Source organism: Microcaecilia unicolor, chromosome 11 (genome assembly GCF_901765095.1).
Source record: "Microcaecilia unicolor chromosome 11, aMicUni1.1, whole genome shotgun sequence".
Classification (NCBI taxonomy): Eukaryota; Metazoa; Chordata; class Amphibia; order Gymnophiona; family Siphonopidae; genus Microcaecilia; species Microcaecilia unicolor.
In genome coordinates this window covers 78626751-78647018 of record NC_044041.1, presented here as the reverse complement: position 1 = coordinate 78647018, position 20268 = coordinate 78626751, and the positions used below count along the sequence as shown (strand labels likewise).

Genomic DNA, 20268 nt, shown 5'->3' with positions numbered 1-20268 from the left:
CAGCATTTCATTTTTTAAACTATTTTGGGGAAGCTAAATCAAAGAGGTTGAAGCAGACAGGAGAGGCTCCAGACTGCCTGAACACCAATCAGTAAGCTTGGAGAGTATATTCAGCAACATTTAGGGGGGGCTTTTACTAAGGTACTCAAGCGTTTATAACTAGCACTAGACGCCGTGACACCCATTATATTCCTATGGGTGTCTCAGCATCAGCACCAGATGATTTTTAGCGCGAGCTAAAAATGCTAGCACACCTTAGTAAAAGACCTCCTTTATCAGGCAGTGCCACTGAATATTCCCTCTGACTGCTGGAGCACTGTCTGGTAAGTGCCGAGGCGGTCTGTAGGTGAAGTCATAAATATACGGAAGACACACCGGCTCCAGCGATATTCAGTGCCTGTGTGCCCACATAACTAACTAGGCAGACAGGACCACAAAAAAGCAGTCCTATCTCTGCCTGGATAGGCCATGCAGGTACCAGCACTGAATGTGAGCTGGCACTGGTATAACTTCCAGATCCATCAAGGACCCATATATCCAATGCCAGTGCCCAGACATGGCCCAACATTGAATATCCAGGTCTAATTCAGCCCACAAATGTCAGCAGTTTAAAACCACTGACCGCCACAGGCTGAATATCACTGTTTGTTCCCTGGTCACAGTAGTCCCATGTCCAATATCCACTCATTTGAGCTCCTTAAAATATACATCCTCAGGACTGAATATATCTCTGAAACATTTCCCTATGTATACATATTGAGGGGCATAATCGAAAGGGGCGCCCAAGTTTTCTTGAGGACGTCCTCGCATGACGTCCCGGCGATGGGGAGGGGAAACCCGTATTATCGAAACAAGGTCTTAGAGATGGTCGTCCTTAGGTAGTCCTTAGAGATGGTCATCCCCGGTTTTCGGCCATAATGGAAACTGAGGACGCCCATCCCAGAAAAGACCAAATCCAAGCCATTTGGTCGTGGGAGGAGCCAGCAATCGCAGTGCAATGGTCCTCCTGACATGCCAGGACACCAACCCTAGGGGGCATTGCAGTGGACTTCACAAATTGCTCCCAGGTGCATAGCTCCCTTACCTTGTATGCTGAGCCCCCCAAACCCCCCCTCAAACCCACTCCCCACAACTGTACACCACTACCATAGCCCTAAAGGGGGAAGGAGGGCACCTACATTTGGGTACAGTGGGTTTCTGGTGGGTTTTGAAGAGCTCACATTTACCACCACAAATGTAACAGGTAGGGGGGGATGGAACTGGGTCCGCCTGCCTAAAGTACACTGCACCCACTAAAACTGCTCCAGGGACCTGCATACTGCTGTGATGGAGCTAGGTATGACATTTAAGGCTGGCATAGAGGCTGGCAAAAAAATATTTTTAAAAGTTTTTTTTTTTTTTTTTAGGAAGGGAGGGGGTTGGTGACCACTGGGGGAATAAGGGGAGGCCATCCCCGATTCCCTCCGGTGGTCATCTGGTCAGTTCGGGCACCTTTTTGAGGCTTAGTTGAAAAAAAAAATGGACCAAGTCGCCCAAGTGCTCGTCAGGGACGCCCTTCTTTTTTCCATTATCAGTCGAAGATGCCTATGTGTTAGGCACGCCCCAGTCCCGCCTTCGCTACGCTTCTGACATGCCCCTGTGAACGTTGGTTGTCCCTGCGACGGAAAGCGGTTGAGGACTCCCAAAATTGGCTTTCGATTATGCCGATTTGGGCGACCCTGTGAGAAGGACGCCCATCTCTCGATTTGTATCGAAAGATGGGCGCCCTTCTCTTTCGAAAATAAGCCTGATAACATCTTATGAACTCTAAAAGGAAGTGTTTTGGTATAATGCAAGTACTACAGCAAGCATTAGCAGTAAATCAGAGACTGAAATCACATTCCATATGCCCTAGCTTAGGAGTGAGGTTCATTACTGTCGTGGTAAGCACAAAACTAACCCATTTGGAGAGAACGCCACTAAAAGTCATATAACAATCTGAAATTATCTATGAAGGACAGAGCAGTCCATCACAAGGCAAAAAAATATTAGCAACTGGCATGCTCTTTAGATGTTGTTATTGTGCGGTTGGATGCTGTCCAATATTACTTCTAAAATACACAGAAAATTGCCATTTAAAAACAATAACAAAAAAAAGGCTACATAACTGTTAATCACAACCATGCTAGCCTGGATTATGTGCATACATCAGTTGCTTGCCAGACGTTTCAAAGGTTATACTGTGCACTGAAGAAAGTTTTAGAGTTTTTATTCTAGAGCTGTATCCTTGGGAATGTCTTCTTTTTTCTGAAATTTCCTAGGAAAATGTATACTTTTTTTTGCCATCATAAAATGAGAAGCAAAAGCCAACTGCAACCAAGAATGCAGAAAATGAAAAACAAAATTTAACTAACTTTTTTATAAACGCAGTAGAGCAGCCAGCAGGCTCAACCAAATTTATTGAAATCAGTCAACAGAGTGCATGTGACGTCATGTCCGGAGACAGTCGCTGAATAGATCAGCTCCGGCTCCCTGCGAACCTCTGGCATTAAATAATAACCTAATCCCCGCGAAAACTACTCAGGAGAGTGGGAAGCTATTGCTAAACAGTTTGGAAACATATAAGGTGAGCGGTGGCGTGTTATGGCAACAAGAAGTGTGCATAAAGATAAAGACAAAGTTCGCGGCAGGCCTGTTGAGGACAAGATGGCGGCACCTCCGAGCCCAGCAGGACGTACAGTGTCATCCACGTGGATTGCAGAAATCACCGTGATGTCTTCAGTAATGGAAGACCTGCTCGAGCGCAGACTGGCGCCTCTGGATACGAAGTTGGAGAGGTTACATACCCAGCTTGAAGATTTGGCGCAGGATTATGCAGCCTGTTTGAAGCACACGAGTGACGTGGAAGATAAGGTGACAGTGGTGGAGGAGACTCAGACCTCACTTAAAAAAGCAGATAACGGCATTGGAAGCAAAGGTGGAGGACCTAGAGAATGGGTCCCACCGAAATAATCTTTGCTTAGTTGGATTACCAGAATCTATTAAGGAAAATGAGCTTGTTTGTTGCTTAGAGCGCTGGCTTACAAAGGAACTTCATCTCCTAGAATCCTCGGGGCCATTGAGGTTTGAGAGAGCTCATCGGTTGGGGCCCCGGAGAGGAACAGGCGAGACCATGGGTGGTCATGATTCGCATTTTAAACTATGTCCATAAGCAGGCAATTTTGTACGAGCTGAGAATGGGTAAAACCCTGCACTTTGAAAATTGTACTGTGAAGTGCTTTCAGAACTACTCCGCAGGGGTGGCGGCAAAGCGGAAGATTTACCCCTATTTGCTCTACATTATACTCGCTTAAGGTGCGGTTCGCTCTGCTTTATCCTGTCACCCTGAAGATCACCCATAATAGTTGTACCAGAACCTTTGAAGTGGTATATGAAGCTCAGAAGTTTTTGGCGGGTATAGAGGGAGTGCACACGCCAGGGACGGCGAAGGAGGCTACTAAGTCAGGATGGTCTGGTTATAAGATTCGTATTCACATATCAGAAGTATAGAAAGGATTTTGCTTTAAATCTGGAAACTGATATATAGTATATGGCCCACGAGGAAACATATGTGAATGGGAAATAGTAGATTTCGAATCTACAGTGGGGTTTTTTTTTTACTTTATGTGCTTTGGACTCCATAACGACTGTGGGTTTGCACAGTTAATGGTATTGATAGATGTTCAGGATGCTATAGACACTGGGAACTAAACGGAGTACTGAACTACAGAGACAGCATTTTTTTTCTCTCACTCTGTCTCTATACATATATGTATTCTTGATCTTCTCGGATGTAGCAATGACTTGTAGAGTGTATTGCCAAATTATCTGCTGGACACCCAGGAAGCCATAGACGTAGGGGTCTAAATAGAGTAAAGTTCCATAGAGACATCAGTGGCTTAAGTTGGACCCCTCCTGAGGGGAGGGGACTCAGGGAAGGGCACAGCCTCCGTCAGCTTGGAATGGAGGGAGGTGGAGCATTGGTGTGGTTGTACGGATCTTTACGGGGCTTCCTTCCCTTTGAATGAGAGTAGCTGGACTATGCCATCTTGGACTTTGGGGGATAGAGGAAGGGGAAGGAAGGGATGCAAAAAGATCGGAAAGAGGGGGAAGTTTTGTACTGGTGTTTAACTTTAGTCTATTTGCTCATATAGCTACTATTTTTTGTTTTGTTTTGTGAGTGGTGCTAGTGGGCTGGGGGATTGACGAGCTAGTATCTGTTAGGCTGTTGGGGGGTTCCATAGGGAAGACGTTAAAAATGCTAGTTCCTGTGGGGGGAACGAGGTTGTTTGGGTTTGTGGGGAAGGGGGGGGAGGTGGAGGGGTGCTAGGCAGGTTTGTGGTGTTGGGTTAAGAGCTACAATAGAACTGGACAGCTGGTGGTATGATCGGGAAAATAGGATTGGGGGCTGCGGTTGGCCTTGGAGACTTGGAGACGGGGGGCGGCTGGGGGATGCTTGCTGGGCCATCCCTTCTGGAATTCAGATATTGATTATGCTTATAGCGGTTTTTTATGTAACTTGATGTAATGGTGAAAGTGGTTACATGGAATGTAGGGGGGATAAATTCTCTACTAAAAAGGTCCAAGATACTGCGGCAGTTGCATAGGCATGGGGTGGGCACTGCTTTACTTCAGAAGACTCATCTTAATAATTTGGAACAAGCTAAGCTTCAAACCTGGTGGGTTGGGCATTGTGTGGCGGCCCCGGCCCAGAAGAAGAAAGGAGGGGTGGCTATTTTGGTTGAAAAAGGAGTGGCGGGTACAATTAAACTACTGGAAGCGGACCCGCAGGGTAGGTATGTGCTGATAGAGGCAGCAGTTAACCATCGGAAAGTGCTTATATGCAATATATACACCCCTAACCAGTTATGACAAACAATTTTTTAAAAGTTGTATAATCTCCTGCTACGATTTCAGCATATGGAGTTGATAGTGGAGGGAGATTTTAATGCAGTCTGTGATCCGTTATTAGATCGCTCACTCCCCAAGACAATCCACGCCCTATCATCTTAATGCGGGTTTACTTCATTTGAGCCAGCTGCTGGACTTAGTGGATGTTTGGCGGATATTACACTCCTTGGAAAAAGATTATACGCATTGCTTGACAGCGCATTCGACCCAGTCGCGTATAGATTATTTGTTTCGAGGGGATTGCTTGGTGAAGTCTTTAAGGCAGAAATTGGACCATATGTTATTTCAGATCATGCCTGTGTCTGGATAGACTGGAGGCTTAATAGGCGGGCGGGCTTTAGATTTTTCCTTTGGAGTTATATAAGGACATGGTATTTAGGGAGAAACTAATAGAAGCTTGGAAAAGTTATGCATTGCAGAATGTGGAACATGAGGGAGACCCTAGCCTGTTTTGGGAAGCAGCAAAAGCGGTGTTGTGGGGAGAAATTATTAGCTACTCACATCACGTTAAGAAAGTTATAGAGACATTTTGAGATTGAGCTCTCAGTTGTGTTGAGCACGGAGGAAATTTGGTGCTACCCATGCTGAGGATCATAAACAATGGATGCTAGACCTGCAGACGTCTTTAAATGAGCTTTTACATAGACGGGCAGTAAAGTCTCAGCTATACTATCGTTACCAGTTACATCGTTATGGTAACAAAGCAGGAAGCTTAATGGCAAAGCTTATTCGCCCTAAAGGGGAAGTGTGTCGGGTTCTTGTACTTAAGGATGATAAAGGAGGCCGGTTATGGTCGGATGAGGAGATCTGTAAAGCCTTTAGGGATTATTATTCTCTTTACTCTGCTTCGCAGGAGGAGGGCCTTGCCAGCCACATGTATTTGAGGAATTTAAACTTACCTTCTCTCACACGGGAGGCTGTTGCAGGTCTTAATGCCCCAATCACGGAAGAAGAGGTGGAGTTGGTTATAGCTAGGAGTCCTTTACAAAAAACTCTGGGTCCTAACAGACTTTGAGCAGAATTCTATAAATTATTGGGTGCAGAAATAATTGCCCCGATTACGAGGTGTTTGAATAAAATTGTGGATTTAGAATGAATGCCATCTACTTTTGAGTCAGCGCAAATTATAGTTTTGCCTAAACCGGGGAAAGATCCGGCAGATTTGGCTTCTTACTGGCCCATATCTTTGTTAAATTATGAGGCGAAGATGCAGGCTAAGATAATGGCTAACAGATTGGGGCGTTATTTACCAGATATAGTACATGAAGCCCAAGTGGGTTTTGTTGGTGGGAGATCAGTGGCAAAAAATCTGAGGTGCATTTTGACAGAATATGGTCACCAGCTGCAGTCACTACTGATCAGCTTCGATGCGGGAAAAAGCCTTTGACCGGGTTCACTGGGATTTTCTTTTTGCGACACTGGAAGCATATGGGTTGGTGGGGCAATTTGTGTCCGCGGTCAAAGCATTGTATTCTAATCCCAAAGCTAGGATTTGGGTTAATGAATTGGAGTCGGACAGCTTTCTGATTCAGAGAGGAACGAGGCAGGGTTGTCCTTTGTCGCCACTGCTTTTTGTGTTGACTTTGGACCCTCTTGTGCGAGACATTATAGAAAATCCATTGATTCGGGGTGTACAATTTGGCCCTTGTTGTTTCAAAATTGCGGCCTGTGCTGATGACCTTCTGGTACATCTTACTAGCCCGCAGTCTTCTCTTCAGGAGTTGTTAGAATTTTTCAGGAGTAAGAAGATTATGCGGGTCTTCGCCTGAATCTGGCAAAAATTGGAGGTGCTGGCTTCGTCCGCGCGATTATAAGCAGCCTGGGGACAAGACTTTCCCTTGAGATGGGCAGATAATTCTTTTAAGTATCTAGGTATATGGTTGGCGTTGGATGTGAGAGAATTGTACACACTTAATATTCCTGTGATGCTTGAAGTCACTAAAAAGAGTCTGGATAGCTGGAGGACTCTTCCTTTGTCATGGGTGGGTAGGATTAATTTGATACGGATGGTTATATTTCCCAGATGGCTCTATGTCTTACAAACATTGCCTTTGAGAGTTAAACAATCAGATTTAAAAAGACTTACTAGGATATTTGGTCGTTTTTGTTGGGCTGGTAGGAAGCCAAAGCTTAGGCTGGATTTAATGTTGGGAAGTGGGAATCAGGTAGGAGTAGGTTTTCCTGACTTGCAAGTGTATAATCTGGCTTGTCTTTTGCGCCATTTGGGGGATTGGTTTGGCTATTCTGAGAAATACACTCCAGTATATATGGAACAGGCGTTTTATGCCCCACATGAACTATTTTCTCTGTTATATCTTAAGCCGGATCAGGTACTAACCCATCTTAGAAATAGCGTAATGTTGAAGTCCATGAGGGTGGTCTGGAAAATGTTAGTTGGGAAACTGGGAGGGGACCCTCGGGTGTCAGACCAGCTTACTGTAAGGGGAAATGTCTTGTTTCAGGCAGGACTGGACAACTCTGCATTTGTTAACTGGGAACGAGCAGGGATTACGACACTTGAACATTTAGTCGGTGATGAGGGTTATATTGTTTCGTTTGCAGACCTGCAGCTTCGTGTGGGAGCGTCTTGGGGGAATAGATTTGCCTATGCCCAGATTAAACAGTATATAGTTTCACTAGAGGGATCATTGCTGGGGGTTCATTTAGGGGCCCAGGTTCGCGAATTGTTTCAGGACACGTTGAATGAAGAGCTTACAGTTTCAGGAATTCATAGATCGCTAATTAGAAGGTCACCGGGTAAAGATTATACTAGTATTAAAACTAGCTGGGCACGGGATATTGGAGTCCCGTTGGAGGATTGGGACGTGGCAGTTTCCTTGAGGAGCGTTATGTCCCTTACGACTGACGAACGATTGAGAGAGTATGGTTACAGAGTGATATTACATGCATATATGACTAAAGCTCAGCTGGTACATGTGGGTGGGCATGGAAGCTCAGCGTGTTCCAAGTGCAGGCAGAGCCCTCACTCCTTTTATCATGCTATATGGGCTTGCCTTGGGGTGCGAAATTTTTGGGCTCGTTAGAAGATATTTAATTCAATTGGTGGGATGTACGTTTCAAGAGGCAGAGGCTCAATTCTTGTTGGACAAACCCAGGGCTTTCCACCCCATGCCTAGGCAGGCTAGTGTTGTGTCGTAAGATGATTTTAGTGGCCCGGAAAATGGTATTGCAGTATTGGATCCTCCTACTTTTTGGCACTGGAGGAATCAGATACATCTTTTAGCCACATGGGGGCAAGGGTGGTGAAGGGATCCCCGGGACGCAGGAAGAAATTTCTTCAGATCTGGGATCCTTGATCCTTTTTTGCAGTCTCTCAGTCCTCAGTGAACAAGGTATAGAGTATAGATTTTCAGAAGTTGCTATCCAGTATGGTTCGTAGATTTTGATAGATGGTTGGGACATTTGGGGATAGGGGGAGTGTTATGGATACCTGAGAGGTCTTTGGTGGGGGAAGATTTGATAAAAGGAAGGTTGGGGGGGGGGGCCTTTTGGTTAGGGGAGGGGAGTTGCACCTGTTCAAGGGTTTTTTTTGGGTGGGGCTTCTGTTAATGGTAGATGTTGGGTGTAGAGCAGGACAATCAGATGCCCGCATTTAAACTGAACTGTAATTAATAAGTTACTTCCAACGATAGATTTTGGGTAGTCTTTTAGGGCCAGATGCACTAAACCTAACGAGCCATTAATGAGCAAGTAGTAAACCCTGGCATTCACTAAAAGCCATTTTACGATGACAGTAGCAGCTAACGAAAACGGAATGCAGATGAGCAAATTGTGTAGAAACCCTACTGTAATGAGATGCACTAAGCTTTTCCGATTGCCTTAATGCTGGAAACTGTAACGAGAGGTCTGCACCTCTCATTGGGGCTGCGCGGGATTGAAAACTGATGAAAAACCACTAAAAAAGTCATTCCACCACCCCCCCCCCCCCGCCACAATAATAAAAACAAAAGTGCAGTTGAGGCCGGCCATTCCACGCCCCCCCCCCCCCCCCGCAATAATAAAGCAGTTGGCCGCCCATCGAAAAAAAGCTGTCCGTTTTCGGCGTCATTCACCTCCGCAATAATAAAAATCGTCTTTTTTGGCCGTGCTTCACTCAGCTGAGAGACCTGGAAGTCACTGAGCCAATCACAGCGCATTTAGGCAAATTATGCAGAGCTGGCGCTAAAAAGATATCAAGGGGAGTGTCCTTGAGACAGCTCGCTTTTTGAGTGAAACATGCATGTAGGACAGTAGAGCCCCTGGGTCCAACTGAATAAAAGTTTGAAAAGATAAGTTAAATAATTAATCTATTAAATGTTTTTTTCTAAAAAAAAAAAAAAAAAAAGTGATTAATACTCTAACAGTGAACCTATGAAGAGGTTGATGTTGTTTACATCGCCAAATAAAACCCGTTGGGTGGTTGGCGGTGAACATCACTGAGGTCACTAATTAGTCTATGAAAAATATATCGACAGTCAATGGAAAACTAAGTATAAAGATTTTGATATATACTTGCTGGAAGAATAGTTACTGAATTCTAACTAGATACCAAGAAGTTTTTGTATGTTATTTTGGTTTGGTTCTAGTTTAAATAATTTAAATCTAGCCAACAGTCAAGTATTTCACTTGTTCTTTGACATCTTTTCCTTCACCTCCTTTGGTGAAAAGCATCTGTGTGGAGGCTGTTTTGCTATTACTTGTGAAATGGAAGCATGAAGTGAATGCTTGTTAAGGTGAAATTAGATCTTACCTGCTAATTTTCTTTCCTCTAGACCCTCCAGACCGGTCAAGACGCGTGGGTTATGTCCTCCTACCAGCAGAGGGAGACTGAGAAAACACTAAGCTTTTGAAGCCTGTATATATAACCTGTGCAGAACCTCCACTAGCCAGTATAACCCTGACAAAGCAGAGAAACAAAAAACACTAACAACAACTAGCAACCCTGTACGTGGTCACAGTAAACTGCAAAAACAAGAAACATCTTCCGCTTGCTCTTACGGAAACATGTTCCTTTGCCTTTGGTAAAACAGTTGGGCTTCTACAGGTGGACTATCAAAGAAGAGCCCCACCTGTCCCGGACTCCTATCACAAAACAGAAATAAACAGTCTGCAATTAGAGAAACAACAATCTACAGCAGCCAAGAATTATCCAACAAACACACCTCCTGGCCTCCAATACAGACAGGGCGGGCTCTTGACCGGTCTGGAGGGTCTAGAGGAAAGAAAATTAGCAGGTAAGATCTAATTTCACCTTCCTCAGCGACCCTCCAGACCGGTCAAGACGCGTGGGACGTACCAGAGCAGTAACTAACTTATGGGAGGGACCTACTAAGGCCAGAGGTCAAAACTGCTGCCCCAAAGCGCACCTCGTCCTTTGCATGCACAGGAATCCTATAATGCTTCACAAAGGAATGCAACGAAAACCAAACCGCAGCCCAACAAATATCTAACAGAGAAATCATACTATTCTCCGCCCACGAGGCTGCCATTCCCCTAGTGGAATGAGCAGACCAGCCCCTAGGCACCACAGGACCCTTCACCAAGTAAGCAGATGCAACCGCCTCCTTCAACCACCGTGCTATGGTCACCTTAGGAGCCGCTGCACCCTTCTTTGGGCCACCATGAAGAACGAACAAACGGTCAGAGGCTCTGAAGTCCTGAGTTCCAGAGAGATAACAACTCAAAACTCTCCTGACATCCAGCTTGGCAATACCACGCTGCTCCGAATCTCCAGCCATATCACCCAACACTGGCAGAGAGATGACCTGATTACCATGGAACTCGGAAACCACCTTGGGCAAAAAAAAGGAAAGCACCGTCCGCAACGAAACCTTTCCCTCAGAAAGGACAAAAATGGTTCCCTACAAGACAAAGCCTGAAGCTCTGAAACACTCCGTGCTGAAGTAATCGCCACCAACAAGACCGTCTTTAAAGATAAATCCTTACAAGATGCCGATACCAGCGGCACAAACGGAGGCCTGATCAAAGCATCCAAAACTAGCTTCAAATCCCACGGAGGCACCATCCGTCACTGAGGTGGACGCAGCAACTTAACACCCTTCAAAAAACGCACTACCTCAGGCACAGACGCGAAGGACTTTCACTGAAGCTTCCCACGAAAACATGACAAAGCTGCCACCTGAACCTTCAGTGTAGACAAGGCCAGACCCCTATCAACACCATCGTGCAAAAATTCCAAAACTTCCGCCACCGAAGAGCGAAACGGCCGAACTCGATGGTCTTCACACCAGTGCTCAAAGATTCTCCAAACCCGGACATACGCCAAGGAAGTGGATCGTCTACGGCAACTCAACATCGTAGCAAAGCCACTGGACGAAAGCCCCTTCTTCTTCAACTTGTGCCGCTCAAGAGCCAAGCCATAAGCGAAAACCGAGCCGGAACCGGCATGATTATCGGGCTTTGACACAGAACTGATCCCAACAAAGGCAGGGCCGCCGCCCCTGCCAACCGCACCAGGTCTCCGTACCATGGTCGATGCTGCCAATCCGGAGCTACCAGAATCACCCGACCGAAGTGATGTTCGATGCGCTATATTACTCGACCGACTAACAGCCACGGAGGAAACACATACAGTCACTCCCGAGGCCAAGGCAACAGAAGAGCGTCGATTCCCTCCGCTCAAGGGTCTCTTCAGCGACTGAAAAAACAAAAAAATCTCTGAACTTGCGCATAGCGAGCCGTTGCCCTAAGATCACCGAAAGTCCCCAGACCGACACAACTCACTGGAACACTGACCGAAGAAAAGACCACTCTCTGGGATCTAGAGTGTGCCTGCTGAGATAATCTGCATCTATGTGACCTACCCCGGCCACATGCGCTGCCAAGAGAGCCTGAAGATGAGTTCAACTGCGCCGCCAAGGCTCTTCGTCCTCCCTTGACGGTTGACATATGCTACTGCCATGGCATTGTCACAGAGCACTCGGACTGCCTTGTGGCGAACCACCGACGTCAAGGCCTGGAGCACCACCCGAATGGCCCGAGTTTCCAGCCGGTTGATGGACCACTCTGCTTCTGCCCGAGACCACCGGCCTTGAGCTACCTGACCGAGACAATGTGCCCCCCAACCTTGCAGACTGGCATCCGTGACCATTACCAGCCCCTGTGGGGACTCCAACGGCATTCCTGTTCCCAAATTGCGCGGGTTGAGCCACCAGCAGAGACTGAGACGAGGGGCCACCGACAGCGGACAACACATTTCCAAGTCCTGCGACAGAGGGGACCAACGACTGAACAGAGCTGACTGTACCTGACGCATGTGCGCCCTGGCCCACGGAACTACCTCTATGGTCGCCGCCATCAGGCCCAGGACCTGACGATAAGTACGGGCCGTCGGCGCCTTCTCTGCAAGGAACCGACAAATCGGACCCTGTAACTTGGAACCAAAAGGCTGCACGAAGGAAAGTGAAGATAAGCTTCCGTCAAATCCAGGGAAGTGAGAAACTCTCCTTTCCGGACCGCACCAGTGACCGACCGCAACGTCTCCATCCGGAAAGAGGGCACCTTGAGTGCCGCATTGACCCTTTTGAGATCTAAAATGGGACGAAAAGTGTCCTCTTTCTTGTGGACCACAAAATAGATCAAATAGCACCCTGAGCGTTGCTGATCTGAAGGAACAGGAACCACGGCTCCCAATGCGAGCAGCCACCGCAGAGTGTCCCTCACTGCTGCCCTCTTGCTCCAAGACCGACAGAGGGATTCCAGAAACACTTCGGGAGAACAGCGCATATCCGCCTCGAAACACCTTGAGAACCCACTGATCTGACCTGATTTGGGCCCAGCTCTGGTAAAACAGACTCAGCCGAGCCCCAACATGCACCAGAGCCTGAGCCCGCACACCTTCATTGGGAATTGCGGCGTGAATACTAACCTCCTACGGAAAAGCCACGCCCTCCGCGACGATTCTCACGAAAGAACTGTGCGCGCTGGAAAAACCGACCCCTAGAGGTCCTACTACTATTAAACATTTCTATAGCACTACTAGACTTATACAGCGCTGTCCAAATTAACATGAAAAGACAGTCCCTGCTCAACAGAGCTCACAATCTAAATTGGACAGACAAACAGACAGCTAGGGGTAGGTCCCACTCGATCTGCCCGGCCTATACCGCTGAGCCTCCCTAAACCGTCCCCGAGAGGAACTAGTTCTGGCCCCTGCCTTGAACCGAAAATCTGGAAGCCATAGAACCTTGGTATCACTAAGACCTCACACTAACTTGTCCAAATCTTCTCCAAAGAGCATAGCTCCCTTAAGTGGCAGAGACCCACAACCATAGCCATATTTTTTTTCTGAAGTAGGCAACAAATCATAAAAGCCTCAGACAAAAAGGATGAACCCATGTCCAAGTCGGCTAACTCCTGACCCCCAGAAGAACCAACATCTACCGAATCATCCAGGAGCTTCTCGGCCCAACGAAAACATGCCCGAGCTACCAGACCCCCACAAACTGAGGCCTGCAGGGCTAGAGCCGACAAAACAAAACTACGCTTGAGAAAAGATCCCAACTTCCTATCCTGAGGATCACGGAGGGCCGTTCCTCCATCAACCGGGATAGCCGTAGCTATAATTACTGCCGTCACTACTGCATCTACCGTGGGAGCCTTAAAGGAATCCCTATCGTCCTGAGGGAGGGGATAAAGCCTCGCCATTGCCTTTGCCACCTTACACGGCAAATCCCATTCCTGACAAATCATCTCCCGGAGATCCTTGTTCATAGGGAAGGATCACGCCTGACGCTGAATGCCCTTCACCAACGGATCCTGGACAGTTTCCCCCAAAGCCACCTCAGGACCAAACTGAAGGGTGGACGACACCTGATCTATGAGTTCTGACAGCTCATCTCTATGGAAAATCCGCACTATTGAAGGATCCTCTCCAGGAATCCACCAATCCTGCTCCTGAGAGCCGTCAATTCCATCTGACTCCCCCAGATCACTAAGCACAGCTTCTGCAGCTACAGGAGAAAAACATTGCCTGTCCTCTGACCACTCTAACCGTGGTCTCTCAGCCAAGACGGAAATAGCCCCCTCTTCCAATTAGGGGGGGGGGGGGGGGGTCCCGATCTCCAGGCCTTATACCGCGTCCAGACAAAATCTGGAGGAAAGCCCACCATTCCTGGACCGTCATTAGGCCCTTTTGTGCCAAAAACGGAGGCCGCAGGCCCAAAAACAGCTGGCTCCACGGGCCGCGTCAGACTCAAGATGGCGGCTGTTCCCGCCGAAACTGTTCCCGCTGACAGCGGCCCTGCCTACGCTCCCGCTGACCCGGAGACTCCCGACACCATCGATCCCTCCGCGGTCAAGTCGGGGGGTGCCGCAGCCACCTTTATAGGTGCACCGCAAAGCTACACTGAGCACCCGGCGCCTCTACCCCTCGCCACGAGCACACGCGACATCGGAGGAGCTGGGCCGCCATAAACCACGAGGGAAGGGAAAAGCTGTTCCGCAAACGCGCCAAACCAAAAACTCCCTCACACTGCAAAAGCACTGAAGAAAGCGCTGCTCTCTCGTTCCAGCAAGGAATCGAAACCCCCGTTCGGTCCGCTGAAAATAAAGAAATAAATGCCCTTAAAGGCACAGTACTCCAACTCTGGCAGCTGGAAATTGTAAGGCACTCAAGGCTACAATACTGAGAAAGCAGCCGAGGCACAAAGCTGCCAAGCAAAACGAAATAGAATAACTGACCTTAAAGGCACAGTACTCTAATTCTGGCATCTGGAAATTGTAAGGCACTCAAGGCTACAATACTGAGAAAGCAGCCGAGGCACAAAGCTGGCAAGCAAAATGAAATAGAATAACTGACCTTAAAGGCACAGTACTCTAATTCTGGCATCTGGAAATTGTAAGGCACTCAAGGCTACAATACTGAGAAAGCAGCCGAGGCACAAAGCTGGCAAGCAAAATGAAATAGAATAACTGACCTTAAAGGCACAGTACTCTAATTCTGGCATCTGGAAATTGTAAGGCACTCAAGGCTACAATACTGAGAAAGCAGCCGAGGCACAAAACTGCCAAGCAAACAGAAATAGAGAGCAGCACAGGGGGAGGGACCCAAACATAGGTGTAACACCCCAGGGGGAAAAACTGGGCCCCACCAGACCCAGGGCCCCAAAGCACTTTTTTTTTTTTTTTTTTTTTTTTTTTTTTTTTTTACACACACGTACAGGGTACTGCAACAGAATAAAGTTTGGAAGGAAAAAATCCTACGACCCAATGACAAACTACCTCACCAGATTATTGGAGACTGCACAGGCTGTCAACTGCTACCTCTGCTGAGACTGAGAAAATACTGGCTAGTGGAGGTTCTGCACAGGTTATATATACAGGCTTCAAAAGCTTAGTGTTTTCTCAGTCTCCCTCTGCTGGTAGGAGGACATAACCCACGCGTCTTGACCGGTCTGGAGGGTCGCTGAGGAACGGTGATTTAAACAACATGCAATGATAGAATTGACAACTATTGAAGGAGTCCCTCTAATTGAAATTCCTCTCTGCATGCAGATAATCACCACCATAAACATTGTTCATGCGAGTACTGTGCATCACTTGGCCAAAAAGTGTAAAGACTGTGGACCAGGAAAGGCCGATTTGTGTGATCAAAAACAAAAGTGGACGAAGCCTGACAGCAATGGATGAGTCTCACACGAGAAAGGTTGACGAACTTGTGAAGAACAATCAAAGAATCATCACTCAAAATGTTACACTGCAACCCTGAAAACTTTGAAAGAACAATTCAGAAGATTTTGAAAGCACAAGTAGAGGAGTGTGGTAGCCGTGTTAGTCCACTCTTAAGGTTATCAATAGAAATCAAACAAAATAAAACATGGAAGAGAAAATAAGATGTTACCCTTTTTATTGGACATAACTTAATACATTTCTTGATTAGCTTTCGAAGGTTGCCCTTCTTCGTCAGATCGGAAATAAGCAAATGTGCTAGCTGACAGTGTATATAATTGAAAACATTCAAGCATTACTATGACAGTCTGACAGGGTGGGAGGATGGGATTGGGTCGGAGGTATGCATGGGGACATCAAAGCATATCATTGATATTCTAACAGGATGGGTGTGGATAGGTGAGGGGTGGGGTGGGGTGATCAACAGAGACATACAGCTTTATGGTTTATAATGGGCTAGGAAAGCACAAGGAAATTTTGTTGCAACAAAGCCTCATACAGCATGAAAACCAGAGGCATGTGTCAAGATAGATGGGGTAAGACTCTGAGACCTGCCATACAGCCCAGACTTAGCACCATGCATTTTCACCTTTTCCCAAAATTTAAAGAATACCATCAGGGGCATCTGTTTGACTTGAATGAAGAAGTTAAAAGGACTGTGAGCAACTGGTTAAAGAAACAAGATGTGCAGTTTTACAACAGCTTTCAAAAAACTTGTCCACCATTGGCAGACATGTGGTGAATGGTAGCAACTGTGTAGAAAAGTAAATACATATAATAAAAGTATTTTCATTTTTTAATTCATTAAAATATCTTCATTAAAGAAGAGTTATGGAGGTGGAGGTATTACTTTTCCTTTAACCCTCATAAATGCATTTTTGAAAAAGGTTTTTGGCCAAACACTTGCCCACTGGTAAGTGAAGAGTTATTAAGTCAATTAGGGGCCTGTTTACTAAGTATAGGAAATTGCTGAACTTACTACTCGCAAAACTTTAATGTGTGATATGTTCAAATGCTATGCACTACCAGGAGTGTGCTAAGCACATGCCCTGCAGTTACCACACCAAAAAGCTTTTCACCATGAATTACTTTTATTCACAATTACTGGAAATGCACTTAATACCTCCTTAAGAGGCAGTGAAGTACACCTACGCTAACTGCGATGTGCAATCTCTGCCCATTCTCCACCTATAACCTATCCAGTTCCCACCCTCTAACACAACATGCAATTGCATACAAATTACCACTTTTTTTTTTTTTTTGGGAGTCTCCTTTGTATTTATAGATGTTGCATTTTAATGTAAACCTACCACAGAATTGTCCCAGTCGCTTGTCTTTAATTGCGTTTTAGGTTGTTGAATTAAACCCAGTCAGTACTAAAAATAAAAGTCACTGACAGATAGACCAAAAGGCCTATTTACTAAAGTATGCTAATCAGTTAGAATGTATTAAATCTGTTTTAAAGAAACCCTACCTCAAGGCCTTTCGTTAAAAACCATCTAATTCATAATTTGGTTTGTACCAACAGATAACTCCCAGATGAAACCACCAAGAATCTGGTTCATTAGGTTTCCCATAAAAATGAAGTGAAAAGCATGTCTTTTGTTTCTCTCTTAACATAAAATGGTTTATTAGTTAGCAGTAGAGCATCATGTTCACATCAGTTTGAAACTTCCTTGTGCTGTTTAATGAATAGCAGTGCTATTGCAACCAATCCCAACTGTACAATTTTACCCTACTGAAGTACCTAAAGATAAGCTGCATTGAGCCTGCCATGAGTGGGAAAGCGCAGGTTACAAATGTAACAAATTAAAAAAAAAAAGATAAATCAATTCCATCCTACTACTGAATGAAGTGAAAAAAGGGTAACATATACTAGTATATTAAAAGGTGCTTAGTGAGATGCCATCATGAACAGAGTACAATAAGCTTTGTATTAAATTACTGATAAATATGCCCACTGTGAAAGGAGGCATATGGAAAAAGAGAAGAGCTGAAGACCAAGGTCAGGTTGTACTAGATTCAGGATTTAATGCAAATGTTTTATCCTAGAACATCAGCACTAACATTTACAGATTACATGCATAAATGTTTGTGCACATATGTGCATAATTGCTAAAACTTTTACCTAAGCACTATTCTGTAAATGTCCGTTTACCTTAACAGAGCACGCATTTGCAAGGGGGGGGCATACACATGGGCAGAGCATGGGCGGTGCTCAAATTTACACAGCTTACAAAATGCTTTAACTTATGAGTCTACCTGCAGCAATTAGGCACAACACTTACACCAGTTCTATGGCTGGCATAAGTGCTCGTGCCTTTTAAGTATGTATATACTACTACTATTTAACATTTCTATAGCGCTACAAGGCATATGCAGCCCAGTTAGGACAGTAGGCATTCATCTTACTTTATAAAATAGGCTCCTACCAGACATCCTTTCATAGAATTTCCTCTCAAGAGCACAAGGCCCTGGCTGCAGGCTGTGCAGCGATTTTCAACAACCCTGGCAGGATTGCAATTTTTCTTCTCCCTTGACGAAAATGCATTCTGCTTTGAGAATAGGAGCTTGATTTTGGCCCCAACTGACATCAGAAGCTGCTGGATTGCATCTCTGCTATATAGTGCTGCTTTGCTTCAAACCAACATAGATGTGGTGGCGAACGAGTGTGGAAAAGATGCATGCCCCATTGTAAGCCATTTGTGAGAATCTTTTTAAAATCCAGCTGAATATCTTTTATTTTATGAAGAGTATTTTATTGGTTAGTTTTGCTATATACTGAGCTTGCATCTTCTGTTTTTTTACTATTCTGATTAGAACTAGTTATAGACATTATATAAGGATTTCCCATTGGGTCTGCCGGTACAACATTATATTCAGTACATGGGGAGGTCACCCCAGACTGGATCAGCAAAACAGTAAAGTACATATTTCTAAGTTATGCTAGTGAATGCCAGATCAGTATGTAACAAGTATTGTATGATGACTGTCAATTTTAAATCCAATGTATTCTCTATAACCAAATCTTGGTTTTCTGTATCTGATGTAGTTTTGCTTTAGCAATTTACAGTGGGGGAAATAAGTATTTGATCCCTTGCTGATTTTGTAAGTTTGCCCACTGACAAAGACATGAGCAGCCCATAATTGAAGGGTAGGTTATTGGTAACAGTGAGAGATAGCACATCACAAATTAAATCCGGAAAATCACATTGTGGAAAGTATATGAATTTATTTGCATTCTGCAGAGGGAAATAAGTATTTAATCCCTCTGGCAAACAAGACCTAATACTTGGTGGCAAAACCCTTGTTGGCAAGCACAGCGGTCAGACATCTTCTGTAGTTGATGATGAGGTTTGCACACATGTCAGGAGGAATTTTGGTCCACTCCTCTTTGCAGATCATCTCTAAATCATTAAGAGTTCTGGGCTGTCGCTTGGCAACTCGCAGCTTCAGCTCCCTCCATATGTTTTCAATGGGATTAAGGTCTGGTGACTGGCTAGGCCACTCCATGACCCTAATGTGCTTCTTCCTGAGCCACTCCTTTGTTGCCTTGGCTGTATGTTTTGGGTCATTGTCGTGCTGGAAGACCCAGCCACGACCCATTTTTAAGGCCCTGGCGGAGGGAAGGAGGTTGTCACTCAGAATTGTACGGTACATGGCCCCATCCATTCTCCCATTGATGCGGTGAAGTAGTCCTGTGCCCTTAGCAGAGAAACACCCCCAAAACATAACATTTCCACCTCCATGCTTGACAGTGGGGACGGTGTTCTTTGGGTCATAGGCAGCATTTCTCTTCCTCCAAACACGGCGAGTTGAGTTCATGCCAAAGAGCTCAATTTTTGTCTCATCTGACCACAGCACCTTCTCCCAATCACTCTCGGCATCATCCAGGTGTTCACTGGCAAACTTCAGACGGGCCGTCACATGTGCCTTCCGGAGCAGGGGGACCTTGCGGGCACTGCAGGATTGCAATCCGTTATGTCGTAATGTGTTACCAATGGTTTTCGTGGTGACAGTGGTCCCAGCTGCCTTGAGATCATTGACAAGTTCCCCCCTTGTAGTTGTAGGCTGATTTCTAACCTTCCTCATGATCAAGGATACCCCACGAGGTGAGATTTTGCGTGGAGCCCCAGATCTTTGTCGATTGACAGTCATTTTGTACTTCTTCCATTTTCTTACTATGGCACCAACAGTTGTCTCCTTCTCGCCCAGCGTCTTACTGATGGTTTTGTAGCCCATTCCAGCCTTGTGCAGGTGTATGATCTTGTCCCTGACATCCTTAGACAGCTCCTTGCTCTTGGCCATTTTGTAGAGGTTAGAGTCTGACTGATTCACTGAGTCTGTGGACAGGTGTCTTTCATACAGGTGACCATTGCCGACAGCTGTCTGTCATGCAGGTAACGAGTTGATTTGGAGCATCTACCTGGTCTGTAGGGGCCAGATCTCTTACTGGTTGGTGGGGGATCAAATACTTATTTCCCTCTGCAGAATGCAAATAAATTCATATACTTTCCACAATGTGATTTTCCGGATTTAATTTGTGATGTGCTATCTCTCACTGTTACCAATAACCTACCCTTCAATTATGGGCTGCTCATGTCTTTGTCAGTGGGCAAACTTACAAAATCAGCAAGGGATCAAATACTT

At 45.7% G+C, this 20268-nt stretch overlaps 1 protein-coding gene across 1 annotated transcript in view; it reads right to left on the bottom strand.

Moving 5' to 3' along the window:
- The window catches only part of REXO1 (RNA exonuclease 1 homolog), a 222883-nt gene that overhangs the window by 177675 nt on the left and 24940 nt on the right, over positions 1-20268 (bottom strand). The gene's annotated exons all lie outside the window — the stretch shown is intronic.